Genomic DNA, 14,345 nt, shown 5'->3' with positions numbered 1-14,345 from the left:
TCGACAGTTTGAAGAATACCTTACCTATCCTCGATGTCGACACTATGGAAGGAAAAATCACGGAGTGGCTATTAGCGGCTAGTGATACTCAAGCCCCTCCTGTCAAATTTTCCCGCAAACGTTGTGTGGACACCCACAAATGGTTCACCCCTGACCGTAAAAAGCTAAAACTTGAATTGCGCCAAAAAGAAAGGAAATGGAGATTAAATTACACCATGAAAGACAAGGAGAAATTCTCCACAGCTTGTAGGGAATATAAAAAAACTATTCTGAATAGTATAGCGGTATATTTGTCTCCTAAATACTAAAATCTAAAGATATTTTTAAAATAGTGAATGATCTATGTAATAGTGAGAGAACTGCACCCATCCAGACCCCTACACAGAAGCCCTGTAACTCGGTGAAAAATTTCTTCATAGATAAAATCTCTGCTATTAAAAACAGCAACCCTAATCCCGCCAGTCAGGAACCACTGGATGACATCTGTAATAATCACCTTACTCTTGATGTCCTTCCTCCAATCGACCCTAAAACATTCTTGGAGCTTTTGTCCCGGGTCAACTCCGGGTCGACTAACGATAGCTGCCCACCACACATTATGAATGATGTCTTCCCGGCCCTACCCCAAAGCATACTCCCCTTCCTTAATGAATCTCTAGCGCAAGGCAAGGTCCTCTGCCCCTTTAAAAACGCAACGGTCGTTCCCCTTATAAAAAAACCTGGGGCAGAACCCACGGACCCATCCAATTATCGTCCCATTTCCCTTCTTCCCTTCATGGCCAAAATACTGGAAGCTCACGTGTCGAGATGTCTTTCGAATTTCATCGAAGACTCTGTCTACCTCGAACCTAATCAAGCCGGATTCCGCCCGGCACAATCAATGGAAGCGGTGATCCTCGCAGTTCAGGATACTCTTAGAGCAAACGCTGACAGGGGCAACCACCAGTCCCTGGTGCTCCTGGATCTGCCGGCCGCGTTCGACACGGCCGACCATAACATACTGTTGAAGCGTGTCGAGCAGGCTGGCCTCAGGGGACCCGCACCTAGATGGATAGGGTCCTTCATCACTGACCGGATGCAATCAGTCAGTCTTGGAACCTTCACCGCCCTGAGACTCTTCCCTCTGTGGGGTCCCTCGGGGGTCATCTCTATCGCTCTGTGTCCTCCTGGCTGTCTCCATTTGCTCTGTGTCCTCCTGGCTGTCTATATTGCCTCTGTGCAAATCAGCTGTCTCTCTCTTCTACCCTCTCGCTTCCTGACTCTGTCTCTCCTTGAAGCTAGCTGACTCTCTTTCTCTCTCTGTGCCCACCTGCCTGTCTCCCTTCCCTCTGTGTCCTCCTGGCTGTCTTTCTTTCTTCTGTGGCCTCCAGGCTGTCCGTCTTCCTTCTGTGTCCTCCTGGCTGGCTGTCTTGCCTCTGTGTCCGTAAGCTGTCTCTATTCTACCCTCTCTTTTCCTGCCTATGTCTCTCCTTGAAGCTAGCTGTCTCTCTCCCTCCCTCTGTGCCCACCTGACTGTCTCCCTTCCCTCTGTGTCCTCCTGGCTGTCTGTCTTCCTTCTATGTCCTTCTGGTTGTCTGCCTTCCTTCTGTATCCCCCTGACTGTTTCTCCCCCTCCCTGTGTGACCTCAGTGCTGTCCTTCTTCCTCCCTCTGTGTCCTCCTCCTGGCTGGCTGACTGTCTTCTTTCTGTGTCCTCCTCTCCCCCTCTCTCACTGTGCCTCTCCCTCCATCCCTATCTCTTAGTGGCTCACCCCTCTGTGTCCTCCTGTCTGTCTCTCTCCCCTCTGTGTCCTCCTGACTGTCTCTCTCCTCTCTGTGTCCTCCTCCTGGCTGGCGGGCTGTCTTCTTTCTGTGTCCTCCTCTCCCCCTCTCTCACTGTGCCTCTCCCTCCATCCCTATCTCTTAGTGGCTCACCCCTCTGTGTCCTCTTGACAGTCTCTCTCCTCTCTGTGTCATCCTGGCTCTCCCCTCTCTGTGTCCTCCTGATTGTATCGCCCCTCTCTGTGTCCTCTTGGCTGTCTCTCTCCCCTTTATGTCCTTCTGGCTGTCTCTCTTCCTCCCTCTGCCTCCCCCTCCTGGCTGGACGTCTTCCCTCTGTGTCCTCCTCTCTCTCCCTCTCTTCACTGTGCCCCTCCCTCCATCCTTCTCTAAGATATTCTGAGCAGAAGTAGATCCCTGTCCTCTGGTCTGTGTGTAGAAATAAACGATCCCCAATAAGGAAGAAATATGATTCCACGTACTCCAAGATCCAATAGTAGTGAATGTAAATAATAGGAAGCGTGGTATAATAGCCGCAGCGAATTACCGTCCGGGTTTGGCCCCGAATTGACACTGCCCTGAAGAAGTCCTATGTTGTAGGACGAAACGCATTGGCTGTTGCTCTTTATGAATGAAAACATAAAGAAGTAAATACCTCATTCTGCGCTTCACTGAGCAATGCTTATCTATTTGGACTTATTCATTCTACAGTGGTGCAGCTCTGATCTAGCTTGTTTGTCTAATTTCCCCTACGGAAGGGAAGTACTCTTGGACAGGGTTTACTTTTGGAAGCCTGCACACAGGATAGTTCAATACTCCAAAGACATTGGTGATTTTTGTCATTGGTGCTGAATTTGTTTGTGTTTCATCCACTGTCAATTGTTTGTGTTCCTCCATCCTTCTTTCTCAGTGTCTCTCCCCTCTCTGTGTCCTCCTGACTGTCTCTCCCTTCTCTCTGTCCTCCTGTCTCTCCCCTCTCTGTGTCCTCCCGACTCTCCCCTCTCTGTGTCCTCCTGACTGTCTCTCCCTTCTCTCTGTCCTCCTGTCTCTCCCCTCTCTGTGTCCTCCTGTCTCTTCCTTCTCTGTGTCCTCCTCTCTCTTCCCTCTCTGTGTCCTCCTGTCTCTCCCCTCTCTGTGTCCTCCTGTCACTCCCCTCTCTGTATCCTCCTGACGGTACAGAGCAGGAATATCGTCGTAAAAATATCGACTAACCTAAATATCGCTGCAAAAATATCTACAGGAAGAAATATCGATGACAAAAATATCGTCTGACCACAATATCGACAGACAGGTAAGTAATATCGTTAACATTAATATAGTTGTAATAAATATCGTTTACAAAAACATAGTTTACAATAATATCGTTTTTTAAATAATTATAAGTAATGTAGTGTTTTTAATGAATATTTGTAGTCAAAGTAGTATTTTTAGTAGTATATTATTATTTAATAATGTATTTTCAGTTGAATTTAGTATTAATAGTTCCGTAGCGGGTTGTGGGTTTATAGGGGATTAGGGTGGGAAGTAATTTAAATATAATGAAATAATACATTAATTAATGTTTTAAATGAATATAAATACTGTAATAAATAATAGTTAATTAATTTCAATTAGTTAATTGAATAATAATTGTGTAATTAATTATGTAATTTTTTTTATTAATTTTAGGTGTGTGTACAGGATTTTTTTAGTGGAAATGTTTTTGGGTAAAGGGGTATTTTTAGGGTTCAGGGTCAGTTTTCAGTTTTTGGGTAAAGGGGTATTTTTAGGGTTCAGGGTCAGTTTTCAGTTTTTGGGTAAAGGGGTATTTTTAGGGTTCAGGGTCAGTTTTCAGTTTTTGTGTAAAGTGGTATTTTTAGGGTTCAGGGTCAGTTTTCAGTTTTTGGGTAAAGGGGTATTTTTAGGGTTCAGGGACAGTTTTCAGTTCTTGGGTAAAGGGGTATTTTTAGGGTTCAGGGTCAGTTTTCAGTTTTTGGGTAAAGGGGTATTTTTAGGGTTCAGGGTCAGTTTTGGGTTTTTGGGTAAAGGGGTATTTTTAGGGTTCAGGGTCAGTTTTCAGTTTTTGGGTAAAGGGGTATTTTTAGGGTTCAGGGTCAGTTTTCAGTTTTTGGGTAAAGGGGTATTTTTAGGGTTCAGGGTCAGTTTGGGGTTTTTGGGTAAAGGGGTATTTTAATTATATGTATGTATTATTGTTGTTATATAAAGTAATGTGTAAAATCAATTTATATGTCCACATTTATTAAGTTTATAATTTAAAAGTGTAGTAAATTTTTTGGAAATAGTTAAAAAATAAAAGTAATGTAATGTATTTTGTTAATAGTACTTATATTTATTTATTATTTAATGTAATTTTAATTATTTTAAAAAGTCGATATTTTTTACATCTATATTAATTACAACGATATTTTGGAGTCGATATTTATGTACTTACCTGTTTAAGTATAGGGTGTCGATATTTTTGTAAACAATATTTTTACAACGATATTTATGTCAGCTATATTTTTGTAATCGATATTTTAACACCCTACCCTCCTGACTGTCTCTCCCTTCTCTGTGTCCTCCTGTCTCTTCCCTCTCTGTGTCCTCCTGTCTCTCCCTTCTCTGTGTCCTCCTCTCTCTTCCCTCTCTGTGTCCTCCTGTCTCTCCCCTCTCTGTGTCCTCCTGTCTCTCCCCTCTCTGTATCCTCCCGACTCTCCCCTCTCTGTGTCCTCCTGACTGTCTCTCCCTTCTCTCTGTCCTCCTGTCTCTCCCCTCTCTGTGTCCTCCTGTCTCTTCCTTCTCTGTGTCCTCCTCTCTCTTCCCTCTCTGTGTCCTCCTGTCTCTCCCCTCTCTGTGTCCTCCTGTCACTCCCCTCTCTGTATCCTCCTGACTGTCTCTCCCTTCTCTGTGTCCTCCTGTCTCTTCCCTCTCTGTGTCCTCCTGTCTCTCCCTTCTCCGTGTCCTCCTGTCTCTTCCTTCTCTGTGTCCTTCTGTCTCTCCCCTCTCTGTGTCCTCCTGTCTCTCCCCTCTCTGTGTCTTCCTGACTGTCTCTCCCTTCTCTCTGTCCTCCTGTCTCTCCCCTCTCTGTGTCCTCCCGACTCTCCCCTCTCTGTGTCCTCCTGACTGTCTCTCCCTTCTCTGTGTCCTCTTGTCTCTTCCCTCTCTGTGTCCTCCTGTCTCTCCCTTCTCTGTGTCCTCCTGTCTCTTCCCTCTCGGTGTCCTCCTGTCTCTTCCTTCTCTGTGTCCTTCTGTCTCTCCCCTCTCTGAGTCCTCCGGTCTCTTCCCTCTCTGTGTCCTTCTGACTGTCTCTCCCTTCTCTGTGTCCTCCTGTCTCTCCCCTCTCTGTATCCTCCCGACTCTCCCCTCTCTGTGTCCTCCTGACTGTCTCTCCCTTCTCCCTGTCCTCCTGTCTCTCCCCTCTCTGTGTCCTCCCGACTCTCCCCTCTCTGTGTCCTCCTGACTGTCTCTCCCTCTCTGTGTCCTCCTGTCTCTCCCTTCTCTGTGTCCTCCTGTCTCTTCCCTCTCGGTGTCCTCCTGTCTCTTCCTTCTCTGTGTCCTTCTGTCTCTCCCCTCTCTGAGTCCTCCGGTCTCTTCCCTCTCTGTGTCCTTCTGACTGTCTCTCCCTTCTCTGTGTCCTCCTGTCTCTCCCCTCTCTGTATCCTCCCGACTCTCCCCTCTCTGTGTCCTCCTGACTGTCTCTCCCTTCTCTCTGTCCTCCTGTCTCTCCCCTCTCTGTGTCCTCCTGTCTCTCCCTTCTCTGTGTCCTTCTGTCTCTCCCTTCTTTGTGTCCTCCTGTCTCTTCCCTCTCATTGTCCTCCTGTATCCCCCTTCTCTGTGTCCATCTGTCTCTATCTTCTCTGTGTCCTCCTGTGTCTCCCTTCTCTGTGTCCTCCTGTCTCTTCCCTCTATGTGTCCTCCTGACTGTCTCTCCCTTCTCTGTGTCCTTCTGTCTCTCCCTTCTTTGTGTCCTCCTGTCTCTCCCCTCTCAGTGTCCTCCTGTATCCCCCTTCTCTGTGTCCATCTGTCTCTTCCTTCTCTGTGTCCTCCTGTCTCTTCTTTCTCTGTGTCCTCCTGTCTCTCCCCTCTCTGTGTCCTCCTGTCTCTTCCCTCTCTGTGTCCTCCTGTCTCTTCCTTCTCTGTGTCCTCCCCTCTCTGTGTCCTCCTGTCTCTCCCTTCTTTGTGTCCACCTGCCTCTTCCTTCTCTGTGTCCTCCTGTCTCTTCCTTCTCTGTGTCCTCCTAACTCTCCCCTCTGTGTTCTCCTGATTGTCTCTCCCCTCTCTGTATCCTCTTGGCAGTCTCTCCTCCTCCCTGTGTCCTCCTGTCTGCATCTTCCTCCCCCTGTGTCCTTGTAATACATCCTGTGTGTAAACATCCTCGTGCTGCAAACCTGTCACGAGGATGTTCAGCAACACGGTGCATTATTTGTCCTTCCTTCCACGATCTGGTGCAGAACGCGTCATGCCAGGATTCTAAAAACCTTAGTCAGCTGTCGGAGGTCCTGGTATGTGGCGTGAGCGTCCGTCGTGGGTGCAGCGATTTCAGAAAATAAAGAACCTTCATTCAACTACTTGACTCCTGGCAACTTACTACAGTCCTCCTCCTGGCTGGCTGTCTGTCTTCCCTTTGTGTCCTCCTCTCCCCCTCTCACCGTGCCCCTCCCTCCATCCTTATCTCTTAGTGTCTCACCTGACTGTCTCTCTCTCTCGCTCTGTCTTCCTAGCCTAGCTGCCTCTCCCCCATTGTCCTCCTGGATGTCTATCTTCCTCCTTCTGTTTCTTCCTGGCTGCCTCTCTCTTTCTTTCTCTCTACCCTCCTCTCTTAGTGTCTCTCTCTCTCTATCCTCTTCTCTTCGTGTCTCTCTCTTCCTCTCTCTCTCTCTATCCTTCTCTCTTAGTGTCTCTCTCTCTTTACCCTCCTCTCTTAGTGTCTCTCTCTTCCTCTCTCTCTCTATCCTCCTCTCTTAGTGTCTTTCTCTTCCTCTCTCTCTGTCCTCCTCTCTTAGTGTCTCTCTCTTCCTCTCTCTCTCCATCCTCCTCTCTTAGTGTCTCTCTCTTCCTCTCTCTCTCTATCCTCCTCTCTTAGTGTCTCTCTCTCTATCCTCCTCTCTTAGTGTCTCTCTCTTCCTCTCTCTCTCCATCCTCCTCTCTTAGTGTCTCTCTCTTCCTCTCTCTCTCTCTATCCTCCTCTCTTAGTGTCTCTCTCTTCCTCTCTCTCTAGCCTCCTCTCTTACTGTCTCTCTCTTCCTCTCTCTCTCTCTATCCTTCTCTCTTACTGTCTCTCTCTTCCTCTCTCTCTCTATCCTCCTCTCTTAGTGTCTCTCTCTTCCTCTCTCTCTCTATCCTCCTCTCTTAGTGTCTTTCTCTTCCTCTCTCTCTGTCCTCCTCTCTTAGTGTCTCTCTCTTCCTCTCTCTCTCCATCCTCCTCTCTTAGTGTCTCTCTCTTCCTCTCTCTCTCTATCCTCCTCTCTTAGTGTCTCTCTCTCTATCCTCCTCTCTTAGTGTCTCTCTCTTCCTCTCTCTCTCCATCCTCCTCTCTTAGTGTCTCTCTCTTCCTCTCTCTCTCTCTATCCTCCTCTCTTAGTGTCTCTCTCTTCCTCTCTCTCTAGCCTCCTCTCTTACTGTCTCTCTCTTCCTCTCTCTCTCTCTATCCTTCTCTCTTACTGTCTCTCTCTTCCTCTCTCTCTCTATCCTCCTCTCTTAGTGTCTCCCTCTTCCTCTCTCTCTCTATCCTCCTCTCTTAGTGTCTCTCTCTTCCTCTCTCTCTCTATCCTCCTCTCTTTGTGTCTTTCTCTTTCTCTCTCTCTATCCTCCTCTCTTAGTGTCTCTCTCTCTCTATCCTCCTCTCTTAGTGCCTCTCTCTTCCTCTCTCTCTCTATCCTCCTCTCTTAGTGTCTCTCTCTTCCTCTCTCTCTCTATCCTCCTCTCTTAGTGTCTCTCTCTTCCTCTCTCTCTATCCTCCTCTCTTAGTGTCTCTCTCTTCCTCTCTCTATCCGGCTCTCTTAGTGTCTCTCTCTTCCTTTCTCTCTCCATCCTCCTCTCTTCGTGTCTCTCTCTTTCTCTCTCTCTCTCTCTCTCTCTCTCTCTCTCTCTCTCTCTCTCTATCCTCCTCTCTTAGTGTCTCTCTCTTCCTCTCTCTCTCTATCCTTCTCTCTTAGTGTCTCTCTCTTCCTCTCTCTCTCTACCCTCCTCTCTTAGTGTCTCTCTCTTCCTCTCTCTCTCTCTCTACCCTCCTCTCTTAGTATCTCTCTCTTCCTCTCTCTATCCTCCTCTCTTAGTGTCTCTCTCTTCCTCTCTCTCTATCTATCCTCCTCTCTTAGTGTCTCTCTCTTACTCTCTCTCTCTATCCTTCTCTCTTCGTGTCTCTCGCTTCCTCTCTCTCTCTATCCTCCTCTCTTAGTGTCTCTCTCATCCTCTCTCTCTCTCTATCCTCCTCTCTTAGTGTCTCTCTCTTCCTCTCTCTCTCTATCCTCCTCTCTCAGTGTCTCTCTCTTCCTCTCTCTCTATCCTTCCCTCTCAGCGTCTCTCTCTTCTGTCCCATTCCTCTCCCATGAAACTCAGATTAGTAGAACTTGAAGTGGGGTCGCGGTGCGCAAGGTCACGGCGGGAGAGGGGTGGAGCCGGGAGGGAGCGGCTGCGGCGAGAAAAGTCTGAGCTATGGGTGGGGTGGGGAGGGCTGCGGACAGGAGGGGCAGGGACAAGACACTGGTCTGTGGGACAAGAGGGGGCGGAGGGAAGTGAAAGGAGGGAATGAGGGATGAGGAGGAGGGAGGTGAAGGGGGCAAATGCGGGTGGGGGAGATAGGTGAGGGTGTAGGGGTGTGGTGGGGGGCAGTGCCGTGAGGGTAGTGGTATGTGGGCACTGCGTGTGCAGGATGCGGGGGTGCAGGGGTTAGGCTGGCAGGCAGTGTGTAGGGGTGCACGGGTGAACCCGTGCACGTGCAGGGGGCAGGTGGGTGGCAGACCGTGGGGGTGGGGGCGCAGGGACTGATGACGCATGGGCAGGGTGGGGGCTGGCATCTGCTGCTCTCAGCGCAGCAGACAGACACCGGCAGCAGCTGCGACCCGGAGCCCCCACCTGGTGGTGTCTGACGCCTACTCCGCCCCCCTCACTACCCCCACCCCGGGGGTGTCTGCCGCCTGCTCCGGGCCCCCACCTCTGCGGCGAGCTGAGCCAGCTTCCGGTAAGGGTCCGGGTGCGTCTTTGTGTGACACGGCCGTGTGTGTCCTTCAGTCTGGCGACAATCACTACACAGTGTGTCTGTGAGTGTGACCCGTTGTTTGGAGCCGGTGGGTGTCTGTGAGTGTGACCCGATGTCTGTGAGTGTGACCCGATGTTTGGAGCCGGTGGGTGTCTGTGACCCGATGTCTGTGAGTGTGACCCGATGTCTGTGAGTGTGACCCGATGTCTGAAGCCGGTGGGTGTCTGTGACCCGATGTCTGTGAGTGTGACCCGGTGTCTGAAGCCGGTGAGACCGCAATCACTAACCATGTGTGCATTGCAGCAGTGTCCGTGAGTGTGTTTCGTCGGCGGTGTCTGAAACCAGTGTTTGTCCGTGGATGCGCCAGCAATCACTAAAATGTCGCGTGCATTGCAGCAGTGTCTGAGTGTGGCAGGGGTGTCTGGGACCAGTGTGTGCATGGATGTGACAGCTATCACTCACAAGGTGTGTGTGCAGCTGCAGTGTCTGAGTGTGACGGCGGCGCCTGAAGGTGAGTGTGTCTGTGACTGTGACCCATGTCTGAAGCAGGAGTGTGTCTGTGACTGTGACCCATGTCTGAAGCCGGTGTGTGTCTGTGACTGTGACCCATGTCTGAACCAGGAGTGTGTCTGTGACTGTGACCCATGTCTGAAGCCGGAGTGTGTCTGTGGCTGTGACCCATGTCTGAAGCAGGAGTGTGTCTGTGACTGTGACCCATGTCTGAACCAGGAGTGTGTCTGTGGCTGTGACCCATGTCTGAAGCAGGAGTGTGTCTGTGACTGTGACGTGGCCCATGTCTGAAGCCGGAGTGTGTCTGTGACTGTGACCCATGTCTGAAGCAGGAGTGTGTCTGTGACTGTGACCCATGTCTGAAGCCGGAGTGTGTCTGTGACTGTGACCCATGTCTGAAGCCGGAGTGTGTCTGTGACTGTGACCCATATCTGAACCAGGAGTGTGTCTGTGACTGTGACCCATGTCTGAAGCCGGAGTGTGTCTGTGTCTGTGACCCATGTCTGAAGCCGGAGTGTGTCTGTGACTGTGACCCATGTCTGAACCAGGAGTGTGTCTGTGACTGTGACCCATGTCTGAACCAGGAGTGTGTCTGTGTCTGTGACCCATGTCTGAAGCCGGAGTGTGTCTGTGACTGTGACCCATGTCTGAACCAGGAGTGTGTCTGTGACTGTGACCCATGTCTGAACCAGGAGTGTGTCTGTGGCTGTGACCCATGTCTGAAGCAGGAGTGTGTCTGTGGCTGTGACCCATGTCTGAAGCCGGAGTGTGTCTGTGGCTGTGACCCATGTCTGAAGCAGGAGTGTGTCTGTGGCTGTGACCCATGTCTGAAGCAGGAGTGTGTCTGTGACTGTGACGTGGCCCATGTCTGAAGCCGGAGTGTGTCTGTGACTGTGACCCATGTCTGAACCAGGAGTGTGTCTGTGACTGTGACCCATGTCTGAAGCCGGAGTGAGTCTGTGACTGTGACCCATGTCTGAACCAGGAGTGTGTCTGTGACTGTGACCCATGTCTGAACCAGGAGTGTGTCTGTGACTGTGACCCATGTCTGAGGCCGGAGTGTGTCTGTGTCTGTGACCCATGTCTGAAGCCGGAGTGTGTCTGTGACTGTGACCCATGTCTGAACCAGGAGTGTGTCTGTGACTGTGACCCATGTCTGAACCAGGAGTGTGTCTGTGGCTGTGACCCATGTCTGAAGCAGGAGTGTGTCTGTGGCTGTGACCCATGTCTGAAGCAGGAGTGTGTCTGTGGCTGTGACCCATGTCTGAAGCAGGAGTGTGTCTGTGGCTGTGACCCATGTCTGAACCAAGAGTGTGTCTGTGACTGTGACCCATGTCTGAACCAAGAGTGTGTCTGTGACTGTGACCCATGTCTGAAGCCGGAGTGTGTCTGTGACTGTGACCCATGTCTGAAGCAGGAGTGTGTCTGTGGCTGTGACCCATGTTTGAAGCAGGAGTGTGTCTGTGACTGTGACCCATGTCTGAAGCAGGAGTGTGTGTGTCTGTGGCTGTGACCCATGTCTGAAGCAGGAGTGTGTCCGTGACTGTGACCCATGTCTGAAGCAGGAGTGTGTCTGTGACTGTGACCCATCTCCGAAGCAGGAGTGTGTCTGTGACTGTGACCCTTGTCTGAAGCAGGAGTGTGCCTGTGACTGTGACCCATGTCTGAAGCCGGAGTGTGTCTGTGACTGTGACCCATCTCTGAAGCCGGAGTGTGTCTGTGGCTGTGACCCATCTCTGAAGCCGGAGTGTGTCTGTGACTGTGACCCATGTCTGAAGCCGGAGTGTGTCTGTGGCTGTGACCCATCTCTGAAGCCGGAGTGTGTCTGTGACTGTGACCCATGTCTGAAGCCGGAGTGTGTCTGTGGCTGTGACCCATCTCTGAAGCCGGAGTGTGTCTGTGGCTCCGACCCATGTCTGAAGCAGGAGTGTTTCTGTGACTGTGACCCATGTCTGAAGCAGGAGTGTGTCTGTGACTGTGAACCATGTCTGAAGCCGGAGGCACAGCAAGCACTAAACACCGTGCGTGTGCACACCTGCTGTGTCTGAGTGTGACAGTGGTGTCTGGAACCAGTGTGTCCATGGATTTGACAGCTATCACTGAACACGGCGTGTGTCCAGCAGCAGCGTCTGCGAGTGTGAGGAAGGTGTCTGAAGCTGGTGTGTGAGGATCAGACAGCAGTCCCTGAAGCAGAGTGTCTGTGCATTTGAGAGAAATCACTCAACAGGATGTGTGTTTATTCCAGCAATTTGTGTGAGTGTGATGGCGGTGTCTGAAGCAGGTGTTTGTGGATATGACAGCAATCTCTAAAGACGGAGTGCCAATAATAGCAGTCTATTTGAGTCTAGGTGTCTGAAACTGGTGTGTCTGGGCTTGTGACAGCAATACTTAAACACAATGTTGTTTTATAGCTGCAGTGTGTGTGTGAGTGTGATGGCGGTGCCTGAAACCAGTGTGTGTGTGTGAGTGTGATGGCGGTGTCTGAAGCTGGTGTTGTCTATGGATGTGGCAGCAAGCACTAAACACGAAGGGCCCACAACAGCAGTGCCTAGGAGTGTGACGCTGGTGCTGAAACCAGTGTCTGTGGATGTGACACCAACCACTAAACACGGAGTGTGTATCAGCCGTGTCTGAAGCTGGAGTGTGTCTTTACATGTGTTGCTCAAATGTGAATTTACCTTGAAAAAACAAAAGACAAGGAGCATTTGGCAAAAACAGGAAATGTTGGTTTAATTGAACTCTTCCACAGGGAGACAGTCAGGGTCTGTGGACTTTCTTAAAGTCCAATTGATCTGAGCACCATGAGAATCAGTTCTTGGAGCGTCAATTCAGAGACCCTTTTTAGGAAGAGAATTGAGCCTTGTCTTGGAGTTATAAATGAATCCCACCTGATCACAAATGCAGGTGGGCCTCATCCTGGCGTGGACGCAATGAGGGCCAATGGGTAACATGCCCAGCATGGGGAGTGCGTGGTCACCGCTTGTGCTGTGCTCCGATTTGCTGAGTGCTCCTAACTTCCGGCCAGATCAGCAACAGCCGGCGATAATTATCGCCAAGTGCGCTTGCACAAGGATAAATATCAGCGGCCATCGCTGAATTTTATCGCAGAGATAGCACGCTATTAGCGATGCTTATCTCCAAAGTGATAAAAATCCAAGAGATAGCTGCAAAATGTGCGATTATCACTGGAAATCCAGCTATAATCGTACAGCGATAGGCGATAGGTTGATTATTGGGCAGAGTGGTCTCAGCATTATGAACCACCACCCATAGACCATAATTGCTTAGTCAGTTTCAAAGCAGGCGTAAGCAAACCTGCGATAAGCGGGGTTAGCGCTACATTTCCCGTCGCTACACAGGTTAGCGATTGTCTTGGTGATTGGAGAAATGTTTGTTAGCGACATTCTCCACGTTACTTTAGCATGGTACACCCGTTTTGCATCTCATTGGCAATGCAAAGTAGGTCGTTAGGGAAAGCGGCGCTGAGGCATATGAACACGCATTAGCGTTCCTTGCTGATAGTGCGATAAAATTATCGCCGCTTTTTGCCCAAAAACAGGTGCTAAAGCGGCGATAATTTTATCGCGCAGCCTTGATGATATGTCCCTTCATGTGGCATCTACTTTATGCTGTTTTAGGAATGCGTGAACCCCTCAGGCCATATGTGCTTTATTAGGGCCAATCTCCCTGAACCATTGTGTTGTTGCTTCCAATTTGTAGGATCGATCTGTGTTTGATCTGTTTGTGCGTTTGTTCTGCTGGCTATGTGTTGCCCCACCTGTGATCTGTCAATCAGTTACCTTAGTCCTAGGTCGCAAGGCCTGCCTGACCACTAGCTTCTAACTCAGTGTTGATGGAGGAGTCACGTTGAATGAAATCGACAACAGCGAAGCAATTTCGTTTTTATATGCACAAGTATCTTTGAGTACATTGACATTGATTTTTTCTGTATCGTTCCCCCCTCTAGTTGATTTTTCAGCTACATCTTTTAATCCATACTTCCTGACAGTCACATTATTAGGGGATTGTTGTGCTTCAGTTTTTACTATTGCTACTTCCCTAGTTTCCTGCATCCTACCATATTGGAGGACTGCATTTTTACACCAGGAAACTCCCAATTGTAGGAAACCACACAAAAACGATATGAATGTGAGAACAGGCATCAATGACGTACACAGACCAGTCAACCAGCGGGAGAGCCAGGAAAACAAATTGGCATACCATTGCTGCTCAGGGGCACCTCCTCCTTATACATGTCTGTTTGTAAATGGTGCAGTGGTTGGATGGTAAGAGTGGGATAAGCCTGCAGCAGGACGCACCGACCTTGGCACAGAACGCTCCCTCCATTTCGGTCATCAAGTCCAAAACATATCGATGTTGCATTACTATGAAGCGAATGGCTCATAGTTCTTCCTTGATCATATGAAGGCCGAACTCTGTACTGTTCATCATGGTTATTTCCAATCTGGTTATTTGCAACTAGCAGGCATTGGCTTTTGTCTACATGGTGAAGAAGGGCATTTACTTGTGTGTCGGAAAACAGTCTGAATCCTTTCGGAATGTCCTGTACTGAGCCCAGCCAAAATAAGCAGCAGTCTTTTCCTCGAGCCTGATGCAACAGAGTTGTCTTCTTCTGTAGCAGTTGTTGGTACAACTCTGAGAGATCTTCTTCAGGGATGACCAGGGTTGGGTGTGTATGGTGAGAATGGAGCAGAGGACGACTATAAGGGCACAAGTTGGATGTAGGCAAATTAGCAGCACTGCCACTAGGTATCCATCAGCGTGGGGATGCCTCATTACATGTCTGGTATGTGTAGTTTTGCCCCAGTTCTCGTTCGTGCTGAGTGGTATTCTTCCGTTACCTCTGAAACACAAGGAATACAGTGTAAGTTTCTGTACAA

The 14,345-nt window shown here is 49.5% G+C and overlaps 1 protein-coding gene across 1 annotated transcript in view; it reads left to right on the top strand.

Annotated features, from left to right (window-relative positions):
* The first annotated feature begins 8,728 nt into the window (after nucleotides 1–8,728).
* SLC4A3 (solute carrier family 4 member 3) overlaps nucleotides 8,729–14,345 on the top strand; it is a 475,170-nt gene continuing 469,553 nt past the window's right edge. The window contains exon 1 of the mRNA XM_086958435.1: nucleotides 8,729–8,916. The gene's annotated coding sequence lies outside the window, so the exon portion shown is untranslated. The remainder of the gene's footprint in view (nucleotides 8,917–14,345) is intronic.

Source organism: Lissotriton vulgaris, chromosome 2_1 (genome assembly GCF_964263255.1).
Source record: "Lissotriton vulgaris chromosome 2_1, aLisVul1.2, whole genome shotgun sequence".
In the NCBI taxonomy this organism is placed as follows: Eukaryota; Metazoa; Chordata; class Amphibia; order Caudata; family Salamandridae; genus Lissotriton; species Lissotriton vulgaris.
This window is presented reverse-complemented; position numbering and strand designations above follow the sequence as displayed.